Below are 10,671 nucleotides of genomic sequence, written 5' to 3'. Positions count from 1 at the left end.
TCCCCACTAGTTCCAAAAAAAAATTATCGCCCCAAACAGACACTCTGTTCATTCGAGTCCTTGCTTTCAATTCTTTTGGGGATCTGCCTAAGAGCAGAATTGCTAAGTCCTAGGATAATTCTATGCCAAGATGATTTTTAACAAATGTCACTCACTCCCCTGTTCTAGATTCTTCCACGGCTCCCTACTGTTTCCGGGGGGGAAATCCAGACGCCCTCCCATGGCCTTCAAGGGGCTGCCAATATCTCACTCCTCATTTCTCACTACTTGCCCCACCCTCCAGCCACACCAAATGACCCTCACTTGCCCCGGGGCCTTTGCACACGCTGTTGGCCCTCCCCGAAGCCCTCTTCCCTTTTCATATTTTGGTTTGACATCTAACTCCTCCTCTACCTTTCGCGCTCTCTCTCTCTCTCTCTCTTTTGGACTCTAGGAAGCCCTCCCTGATCTCCCAGGCTGGATCAGGCACCCACTCTGTGCCCGCCAGAGCTGCCTGACCAGTACTCTCCATCATGGCTCTGATCGCGGATCACAGGTGACCTGTCTGCCTCCCCCATTAGGAGGGCGGGGGGGTCACCTCTGTGTCCCCAGCACCCAGCCGGGGATGCAACACCCAGTAGGTGCCAGGTCATGCTCGCTGAATGTCGCCACGATTCCTTCTCTTCTCCCACAGCCCCCACGCCCTTGAGAAATGAGACGCAGCCCCTTCCAACTTCTTCCAACTAACGGCAGATTTCAAACAGTATCTTAGGCTGTCGATTAGAAATAGATCCAATCAATGTGCTTGTTTTTCATTCCGCGGTGCGTCTGTGATGGATGGGCGGGATGGGTGGGAGTGCTATTAAGCTGCGAGAATTTTCTATATGTTCCAGGCTCTGGGCAGATTTTCTTCAAAAAGCTATCTGGCCCGATCTCAAAATGAGAAAGTCATTAAGCACACACGCGTGCGCGCGCACACACACACACACGTTGCAGGAGAGCATCTCGTTCTCCGGGAAAAAAAAAAAAAAAAACAACCCGCAATTAATACACAACTACAAATGTCGCAGTCTGTGTGTGCAGACAGCAAAGTCCAGGGCTGACAGGGAGCAGGAAGCAGTGTTTTTGTTGTTCTGTGCCGCCCCCCCCCCCTCCCCCCCCCCGCAAAGCACGTCAAAGTTCTCCCAGCAAGTGCTGGCAAGTGGGTTGGAGCTGAGAGATTTTCTCTGCACCACGAGGCTGGGCTGCCTGAAAGCAGGTCCCGAGAGGAGGGTCTGGGGGCAGAGAGGACACGCGGGAGATGGTCCCAGGAGGCGCCAGGAGGGGCCTCGAGCAGGCAGAGAAGGCAGGGAAGGAGATAACCGGGGCTCAACTGGGACCCAGTGCCCCTGGGAACCCCTGGGAGACAGTGAAGCGTGTGCTCGAGCTGCCCCCCCCCTCCATCCCCGGGGAGTGTTTATCCCCCAGCACCTGTCTGTCACTGGCCTGGGGCTGCCTCTCGAGGCGGATGCTCCCTGCCTGCCAGGCACCCCGGTTGAGAAAGCCTCAATGGCAGGTGGCCGCAGGAAGATGCCGTCGGCAGGGACCCCAGTGTGAGTGCTGTGGGCGCACCCACAGCATCCGCTGCGGGCGGTGGCATTCTTTCTTTCCAATCGCCAGTCATTCCTTCCGGAAGATTTATCAAGCCTCCACTGGGTGCCAGGGACTGTGCTGGGGACCGGCGACAGTGGTGAACGGGACAGCCCTGGTCTCCTGGAACTCAAGGACACACACACACCCAGGCAGTGGCGGGCCCGAGATGGGAAAAGCTCATGCTGCTGCGGCAGGCCCCCCAGCATTGGTAGGGGGTCAGGGGACGCTTTCTGGAGGGATGACTTTTAAAGATGAGTAAGAAGGAGGGGCGGGGCAAGCAAGAGTGGAGTAGCTAGGCTAGGAGGCATTTTACAAAATGACCCAGATTTGTTCTTGAGGACACAGGGGAGCCATGGAGAGCTATGGAGGAGAAGAGGGGCAGGGGCAGGAAGAGGGGTGGATGCATTGCCGATCGGGTAGGTTGTACGTGGTGGACGGCCAAGAGAAGGTGTCCGGCCCACCCAAGAGAAGGCTGGCTCTGTGGCCGTATCTGGCTGGAGACGGAGGGCAGGGCATCGTCGGGGCGGTTAGAGCTGCAGAAACACGTTTCTCAGTTTGGACCAGTCAGAAAGAAGGCCAGAGCACTAAAAAATAGTAACCCATCATTAATAATAACAGTAATAATAATAATAATAATAATAAGTGAAGTTCTTTTTTTCTTTCCCAGTAGCAAAGATCGGAGGCCCCCCGTTCTCTGGCTTCGCGCACTGGCCCCAGCAGCCCGCGAGCCCCAACGTGGGGCTCCCTGGAAACCATCCAAGCTCGCCTTCGGCCACGTGACCACGGCTCACCCAATCACGAGGCCAGTAGGAACAGGAGTCGGTGATTGGCCGAAGTCACGGAAGCCCCGCCTCTAGCTGGGGGTGGGGCCCACGAGACCCCAGGCTTGGAGAGCGGGAAAGACGCCGCTTGGCTGCGGTAAGACTCTCGGCTGTGACACTAGGACGAGGCGGCGGACCCCAGCCACGTGACCCTGCAGACGTGTGCTGCGCACGTGAGGCGCAAACAGGTGTTCCTGCTTAGCAAGCTGCCCCCGCCCCCCACCCCGGACCGGAAGTGGCTGACTCCTCACTCCCCGCCCCCCCGCCGCGTCCCATTGGCTCAGCTCAGTCACGTGTCTGCCCCAACTGCAAGGGGTGCTGGGAAGGCGCTCTTGGCTGCCCGCGGGTTCGGCAGAGGCTCTCGCGGCCCGTAACACGGGGTGGCGCCCCCAGGCGGCAGCAAAACCGAGGCGCTGCTGCCTCCCTGAACGTGGGGAGAAGGCGGCAGGTGGGCAAGGGCCACATATGGCCACCCGGGATGACCCTGGCCACGGGACTGTCTAGCGAAATGCCCCAACCCACCTCCTGGAGTTACTCAAGGGGTAGAAAACGTCGTCACGAGTTGAGAAGCGCCTGCTGGGTAAGAATGTGATTTGTCTTGGTCACGATTGTGGCTCCATAGCCTAGAACAGTGCCTGGTATGCAGTAGGTGCTGGATAAATACTTCCCGAGGGGCCGAGCGGGAGGATGGGTAGATAAATGGGTGGGTAGAGGGCGAATGGGTACCGAATGGGTGGGTGGGTGGAAGGTGGATGGGTGGGTGGGGGGATGGGGGATGGGTGGATGGATGGAAAAACGGATGAGTGGGGGCTCCTGGGTGGCTCAGGCGGTTGAGCGTTGGACTTCAGCCCAGGTCATGATTTTCACGGTTTGTGGGTTTGAGCCCCATGTCGGGCTCTGTGCTGACAGCTGGGAGCCTGGAGCCTGCTGGCGAGTCTGTGTTTCCCTCGTTCTCTGCCTCTCCCCTCCTTGCTCTCTCTCTCTCGAGAACAAATAAGCATTAAAAAAATTAAAGAAAGAAAAAGAAAAATGGATGAGTGCGTGGATGTGGATGCTAATAGTGTGAACCTCCAAATAGGATCCTGGCCGTTATTCTAGAATTCTCAGGTATCAGGACCGTTGGCTGTCTTGGAGGTGGACACCAGCCTGGTGACCGTGAGATGGTTTTAGGTGACAGTAAAACCACTTTAAATGCCCTGACTCCCACGGGGAAGAAGAATGTCCTCATTGGGTGCTAATCAGTCTTCAACACCTCTCCGACACCTGGTTCTCTCCCTTTTTGGACAAAGAGAGCGCAAAGCCCAGCTCGGAACGTCAGAGAGAACCATCTCTCCGTCAGAAGCTAATAATATGATTTTGTGTTTATTGAGTTAGCTTCTACTTACGGCCATCGATGCTGGTTTTTGATTTACAGTCATGATAAACCATTTCTTTTTACCTAGATTCCAGATTTGGAGAAGCGGGTCCATTTGAGAGAAAACATTCGGGAAACATCAGCAGAGGTGGCAGAAAGGTGGGGTGATCGGAGGCTTGGATAGTCTCACAGTCGCTGTGTGGCCTGGGGACAATCGCTGCACCTCTCTGATGTTGTTTTCTCAGCTGAACATGCTTTCAGTCCTCATGTCAGGGGATAGTGTTGTCTGCCCGCCTCAGAATAAAAGCGGGGGAAGGACATTTTCTCCTAAGTGAAAGAGGGTATGGGTGATAGCAGAAGAGTCTCACATACACGTCCAGGCCCTTGGGAGACTTGGGGGTGTCTTTGGTTGTGGGGGATACTCTGTTTTTAAAGTCTTCTCGGGAAAGCTGGTGTGGCTTGTCACCTGTGCTGGTTTTCTGCTCCCGGACGGTAGGTTGGCTTCGCGCCCTGGACAAAGTGTGTACCTGCTGGGCACCGCGTACCCGGGGACGCACTTAGAGAGCTGGGGGCGCAGGGGTCTGGCCGGGATGGGACTTGGAATAACCCGTCTGATAACTAGGGCCCCAGCCTCGACCTTTCTCCTGAGTCCCGGCTGCGTCCCCTCCTCCCGTCCCCCGCCCTCCCCGCCCCAGACCGGTGTGTTTTTCCCTCGATGACATTTGGAATCTTTTAATAGTTGTCACATTAGCATACATTTGCATACCTTATGCTAATCAGGCGATTTATTTTTGAAAAAGCACTTTGACTTGTGGGACCCTTTCTCACCGGGTATCTCACCGCGTTTTTCCTTTTCCTCGGGACAGGCTGCTGCTTCCCCCAGGGGTGGGGGTGGGGGAGCTGTACCCCCCTCCCCCCCAGCCAAAGCAGGGGCCCTCACCTCCCGGGTTGCACTTTGGGGGTGGCCGGGCCGGCCAGTGCCGGGACCGGCGCCCGGGCGGAGGCGCTACTCTCCTGCCCATTTTGCGGACAGGACTGCAGAGGCGGGATGGACGCGGCATCGGGGTCACCAGGCGCCACTCAGGATGGGATTCCAGAAACAGCGCCGGGTCCTACCGTGCCTCTGACTCCTCTGACTCTGCGGGGCGGGGGCGGGGGCGGGGCCCCTCCCGGGGCCCCTCCCACTACCGCGCATAACTCCTTGAAAGAGTCGTCTACACTGGCCGTCCCCACCTCTTTCCCTCTCTCACCTCTACTCCACCCGCTTCTCACACCTTCCCAGCTTCCATCCCTGAAATCCCCCTCTCATCAAGGTCAGTGGTGGCTGCGTCCCCACCCCCTCGGTCAGAGTCTTGACCCCTTACCCTGCACTTGCCAGCCCCTCCCACACCCCACGCTCCCCTCTAGCGTGGTCCGCTCTCGGGGCTCTAATCCCCCGACGCCCCAACAATGGCTACAGTCCTGTGTCCAGCCCCGACCTCCCCTGAGGTCCAGGTGGTGTCTGGAGCTGTGTCTCCACGTGGGGGGGGGGGGGGGTCCCGGGGGTCCTGTACTCAACAGGCTACACTGGGCTTGACCGGGCCCCCAGACCTGCTCTTCCGACACCCCCCTTCTTAGCCGAAGGCAGCCCCGTCCGTGTAGCTGCTCAGCCAGGATCCTGGAGACACCCTCCCGCCCGCCCCACCATCTCCAGCAAACCTTGGCCACCTTTAGGAATTACATTTTCACTCGTCCCCGCCTGATTGTGCCCCACTTGCTCCCTTCTGACCTCCTTGTCCTCATCTCTCACCCCAACACCCCTGCCTGTCCTCTGCTCCAGCCTCCCTGTTCCTCCAACGTGCCAGGCACCGTCCTGCCTCGGGGCCTTTGCACACGCTGTGCTCTTGGCCTGGAGTGATCCTCGTGTAAGTCTGTTTCGTTTCTTGTTGGGTCCCCAGTGCCCAAAACAGGGCCCGGCACACAGTGAGAACTCCGTAAACATCTGGCTCGTGAGTGATTGTATATGCCTAGAGAGACAGCTCTGGACGGACATAACCCCCAACTTTGGAGGTGGTCATCTTGGAGACGGCTGGCGATGTCAGTGTTTTCAGATGTTCCCCACCGGGAATGTAGCGCCACTGGCGCCCACACGAAATTTCTCAGGGCAGTTTTGTTGCAGAGCCCTAACAGCTGCGTGGCATCCTTCCTGGACCTCAGTTTGCTCATCTGGAAAACGCGGATGATCCTAGCACCATCCCCAGAACAATCCCTTGAGAACCAACCCTCTGAGTCTGGAATCTCGAAGAAAGAGTTAAATCCACTCCGGGGCGGTGACATTTGCAATGCATGAAGTTTAAACATTTTCAATAAAGAAAAACAAATCCAGGCCAAAGCTCTCTCTGATTTATAATAATTGCAAAGCAGCAGTGGTGAATATAATTGTCCAGCGGAGGGGTGGCAGTGGGGGACTCCACACGGGGTCCAATCAGCCCCGGGTGGGATGTGGCCCCAGTCAGGTTAAGCAAACGCATTACTTTAATAACCTGGGGAGGCGGCTGGAGCCATTAGTGAGAGGGGAGAATAAATATTATCCCAAGAAGCTCCAGAATCGCCGGTTTTATCACTGAGAATTGTCCCCGTGCTATTTACTTTCAATTTAGATTTTCGGGAAAGTGGCTCTTGGCAAATTTTATGTATGAAGGAGAATGACTGAATTGAAAAATGATCTGATTTTGCCATCGGGAGGAAAGGAGCCATGGTATTTCAGAGTCCTGCTCTGTCCCACTAAGTCCCATTTCCTCCCAGGCACAGTTGAAACCTGAGCACTGGGTCCCAGGCTCAGACGCATTCTGGAGGCGCTGGAGTTTGACCTGGGTTGGCTTCAGAGGCCGGGGGAGCCTGGAGTCAACTATCGGGGGACGAGGCCTCATTTAATTACAACTGACTTTATCTGTCCTCTGGTCTGGTCCGCTTGTTGACTGGAGGGGGAAACTGAGGCCCAGAGCGAGGCTGCCGTGAGCTACGTGACTCACCTCTGTCCTCTTCCCTTCTATACCTCCCCTCACGCAAGCACTCCCTTTGGCATCACACACACTCAGAATGTAATTCAAAACGGATCATAGAGCCACGTGTAAAATGTAAACCCATTAAAAGTTTAGAAGAGAACAAGAGGAAATCTTCAGCACCTGGACTTGGGGAGCGATCACAGGCGTGACACCAAAGGATGATCTCTAAAGGAAAACATTGATGTTAGACCCCACCCAAATTAATAGCCTTTGCTCTGAGAAAGAGCCCGTGAAAAGGACACAAAGACAAGCTGCAGGGTGGGAGAAAACACCTGCAAATACCCACCAAAGGGTATGCAGCTAAAGAGGGAAAGGACCCTCAAAACTCCACAGTAAGAAAATCAACAGCCCAGCTGAGAAATGGACAGCGACGGGAACAGGCATTGGCACTGCCGGGGATGAGCTGATGGCGAATAAGTGTATGAAGAGATGTTGAACACCGACAGCCATTAGGGAAATGGAAATCAAAGCGGCCATGGGCATGTCAAAATGGGTAAAATAAACAGTAGCGGTAACGCGGAATGCTGGTGAAGATGTGGGGAAACCACGTCACTGACAAGAATGTGAAACGTTACTCTGGAGAAGAGACGGGCAGAGTTGTGTTTTGTTTCACAAGACTGAACGCGTGCCTGCCGTCTGGCCCAACGATTGCCCTCTTAGGCCTTTAGCCCAGAGAAGTGAAAATTTGTGTTGGTACATAAATCTGTCCAAGAATGTTCGGTGTAGCTTCGTTTGAAATAGCCCAACCCTGGTGGGGGGGAAAAATGGATGTCCTTCAATAGGTGAATGGCAAGCCAACAGGGGTCCATCCCGACCACAGAAATACTACTCAGTGAAGAAAAGGAAGGAGCTAGTCAGAAGTGTAATGATTTGGGTGGATCTCAAGGGAATCATGCTGAGTGAAAGGATCCAGGGTCACAAGGTTATATACCGTAGAAATCATTGATACGGCGTTCTTGAAATAACAAAATCATAACATGGAGAACGCACAAGTCGTCCCCAGCGGGGAGGAAGGGAGGAGTCTTTGGCTACAGAAGCGTACCACGAAAGAACCTTGTAATTGAATCTGTTCTGTCTTGACTGTGATGCCGGTCATATGAGTCTACACACGCGATGACATTTAATGGTTATTTATTTTGAGAGAGAGAGAGAGAGCGCGCGCACACACGATCTGGGGAGGGCAGAGAGAGTGGGAGAGAGAGAGAATCCCAAGCAGGCTCCACACTGTCGGCAAAGAGCCCTACGCGGGCTTCGAACTCACAAATGGTGAGATCATGCCCTGAGCCGAAATCAAGAGTCAGACGCTTAACAGACTGAGCCACCCAGGCGCCCCTTTATTCTTTAATGTAATCTCTACCCCAAAAGTGGGGCTCAAACTCACAACCCGACCCAGAGATCAAGAGCCCACTGAGCCAGCCAGGCGGCCCTTGATGGATTGTATTAATGTCAGTTTCCTGTTTATGACATTGTAAGATGCTACCACTGGGGGCAAGTGAGTGAAATAAATATGAGACCTTACGGTATTCATTTTTTTCTTTTTAAAATAGTTTTATTGGTGGGGCGCCTGAGTGGCTCAGTCGGTCGAGCGTTCGACTTTGGCTCAGGCCATGATCTCATGGTTCATGGGTTTGAGCCCCACATCGGGCTGTGTGCCGACAGCTCAGAGCCCGGAGTCTGCTTTGGATTCTGGGTCTCCCTCTCTCTCTGCCCCTCCCCTGCCAGTGCTCTGTCTCTCTCTCTCTTTCTCTCTCTCTCAAATAAATAAATAAATAAATGTTTTAAAAAATTTTAAATAGTTTTATTGAGGGGCGCCTGGGTGGCTCAGTCAGTTGAGTGTCCGACTTCGGCTCAGGTCATGATCTCACTGTTCGTGGGTTCGAGCCTCACATCGGGCTCTGTGTTGACAGCTCAGATTCTGTGTCTCCCTCTCTCTCTGTCCCTCCTCCGCTCGTGCTCTGTCTCTCTCTGCCTCTCATAAATAAAGAAACGTAATAAAAATTTTTTAAATAGTTTTATTGAGATAATTCACACGCCACACAATTTACCCACTTGAAGCGTGCAAGTGAGTGGTTTTTCAGTATATTCACAGTTACATGACCACCATCATAACATAATTGCAGAACATTTTTGTCACATCCTCCCAAAAAGAAACCCATTAGCAATCATTCCCCATTTCCCCTTTGCCCCCGCTCCCGGCAACCGTAACCGACTCCCTGTCTCTGGATTTGCCTCTTCTGGACATTTCTGTGCATGAAATGATACACCCCGCGGTCTGGCTTTTTCCCTGAATATAGTGTTTTCAAGGTTCGTCCACGCTATAAAACGTATCTGTGCTTCGTTCCGTTTTATGGCCGCATAAAATTCCATTGTACGATGTACCACACGTTATTTATCCATTTACCTATTGATGGACTTCAGGGTTCTTTCCATGTTTTGGCATTACGAATAACGCCGCTATGAGCATTTGCGGGTGAGAATTAGCATGGATGTACACTTTTATTTCTCTGGGATTTTTAGATCATAAGGTAACTCTTGGTTTAGCGTTTTGAGAAAGTGCCAGACTGTTCTCTGAAATGGCGGCCCCAGTTCGGAACGCCACCAGCGTCCGTAGTGGGTGAGGGTCCCCATTTCCCCCTGTCCTCATTAACACTTGTTATTGTCTATCTTTTTTTTAAAGTTTATTTATTTATTTTGAGAGGGAGAGAGAGAGAGAGGAGAGAGGGGAGGGGCAGACAGAGAGAGGGAGAGAATCCCAAGCAGGCTCTGGCTGTCAGTGCAAACCCCAACGTGGGGCTCGATCCCACGAACTGTGAGATCACGACCGGAACCAAAATCAGGAGTCAGACGCTGAACCGACTGAGCCATGCAGGTGCCCCACTCTCATTTATTTATTTTTTTAAAGCAATCTTAGGAGGTACAAAGTGGTCTTACTGAGGTTTTGGCTTGTATTTCCCTAGTGACTAATACTCCCTATCATCTCTGCATGTACTCTTTGGTCATTTGTACGTTTTCCTTGAAGAAATGTTTATTCAAATGCTTTGCTCATTTAAAAAGTTGGGTTAGCGGGGCGCCTGGGTGGCTCAGTCGGTTAAGCGTCGACTTCAGCTCAGGTCATGATCTCACAGTCCATGAGTTCGAGCCCCGCGTCAGGCTCTGTGCTGACAGCTCAGAGCCTGGAGTCGGCTTCAGATTCTGTGTCTCCCTCTCTCTCTGCCCTTCCCCTGCTAGTGCTCTGTCTCTCTCTCTCTCGAAAGTAAATAAATGTTAAAAAAAATTTAAATAATTTTATTGAGGGGTGCCTGGGTGGCTCAGTCAGTTGAGCATCCAACTTTGGCTCAGGCCATGATCTCGTGCTCTGTGGGCTCTGGCCCCGCGTCGGGCTCTGTGCTGACAGCTCAGAGCCTGGAGCCTGCTTCGGATTCTGTGTCTCCCTCTCTCTCTGACCCTCCCCCGTTCATGCTCTGTCTCTCTCTGTCTCAAAAATAAAAACATTTAAAAAAATTTTTAAGTTGGGTTATTGTTTTGTTTTTGAATTTTAAGAGTGCCTTATATATTCTGGATATAAGTCCCCCATTTTCTCCCATTTTATAAGTTGTTCTTGTCCTTTCTTGGTGGCAAAATTTGCAGCACAAATATTTTAATTTGGGATGTGATCCAATTCATTTCTCTTCTCCTCTCCCCCCCCTTCGGTCGCTGTGCTTTGAGGATCCTATCACTGCCTCACCCAAAGTCATGAATATTTGCTCCCCTGTGTTCCTGTGTTATCTGCCTGTTGTATGATTTTCTCAGAATAAAAAGGAAAAATGGAGGGGGTTGGCGAGCGGCTTGAACTCCTCACCAA

The 10,671-nt window shown here is 53.0% G+C and overlaps 1 long non-coding RNA gene across 1 annotated transcript; it reads left to right on the top strand.

The window, feature by feature from the left end:
- Positions 1 to 2,482: 2,482 nt before the first annotated feature.
- On the top strand, positions 2,483 to 6,157 carry LOC109493827. Its single transcript, XR_006589437.1, has 3 exons — positions 2,483 to 3,012; positions 3,875 to 3,945; positions 5,724 to 6,157. It is a non-coding gene; the product is annotated as an uncharacterized LOC109493827 (long non-coding RNA).
- Positions 6,158 to 10,671: the final 4,514 nt, after the last annotated feature.

The sequence above is a fragment of the Felis catus genome, chromosome A2, assembly GCF_018350175.1.
Source record: "Felis catus isolate Fca126 chromosome A2, F.catus_Fca126_mat1.0, whole genome shotgun sequence".
NCBI classification, from domain to species: Eukaryota; Metazoa; Chordata; class Mammalia; order Carnivora; family Felidae; genus Felis; species Felis catus.
The sequence above is the reverse complement of the archived record's forward strand: the minus strand, read 5'-3'. Positions and strand labels throughout refer to the sequence as shown.